Genomic DNA, 936 nt, shown 5'->3' with positions numbered 1-936 from the left:
ATATTATTTATATTTTATTCTTTTATTCTTCCCAATATTTTAATAGTTTTAATATTATTTTAATTTCTTAAGAATTTTAAGGAATTAAATGACTATTTTAAGTTTAGAGATAGTCCTAATAATTCTAACAATCCTACTTTTGCTGGCTAAGCCAACGTGAATCCAGGATTACCGAAATTTTGAGGAGAGTATCCTAATCGCGTGCCTTACTCGCGTGTCCTAATCGTGTACCCTACTCGCGTGCCCTACTCGCGTGCTCTATTCGCGTGCTTTGATAGAATGCACCGAATGTTGCTTCCGGTGGGCCAGTTGGACCTACCTTTCGTTGTTCCTGGTCATATTCTGGCTACATTTAATCAGAGATGTAGCTTCGACCTCTATCGGAGATCAATGAAGGAGAAAAATTCCTTCCATTGCAGGCTAATTATTATCGCCAGTACATGAGCGTAATTTTATGTTCATTTATGATCGTGAGACATTGCGACAGTTTGTCAATTGCATCGTTTTATAACTTTACTTTAATTAATCTAATGCCAAGTTATCAATCAAAATTAATTGATTGAAATAATAATATATAACCTTATAATAACATATAATATTATTTATAATAATATGTAATTTATATTAAAATAAAATTAATAAAACATTTATGTGTCTTATATAATTTAATAGATCGATAATTTGGCTTTACATCAATTAAAACAAAGCTTTTACTAACATGAAAATATGGATGAATGGGCTATACAAAATTAGTATAAAATCGGCGCAATATAAGAATAAATTATTACTATTTCATATAATTTATAAAATTACTAGCGCCTTCTTCATTTAACAAATTAAATAAAATTTATCAATTAAAAGAAATATTTTATATCTTTTTCAAATTTTTGCTTTAATTTATACTTCAAATTATATCTGTAATATGTTTTAATGAAT

This window comes from Formica exsecta, unplaced genomic scaffold (assembly GCF_003651465.1).
Source record: "Formica exsecta isolate Colony F162 unplaced genomic scaffold, ASM365146v1 scaffold116, whole genome shotgun sequence".
NCBI classification, from domain to species: Eukaryota; Metazoa; Arthropoda; class Insecta; order Hymenoptera; family Formicidae; genus Formica; species Formica exsecta.
The sequence above is the reverse complement of the archived record's forward strand: the minus strand, read 5'-3'. Positions refer to the sequence as shown.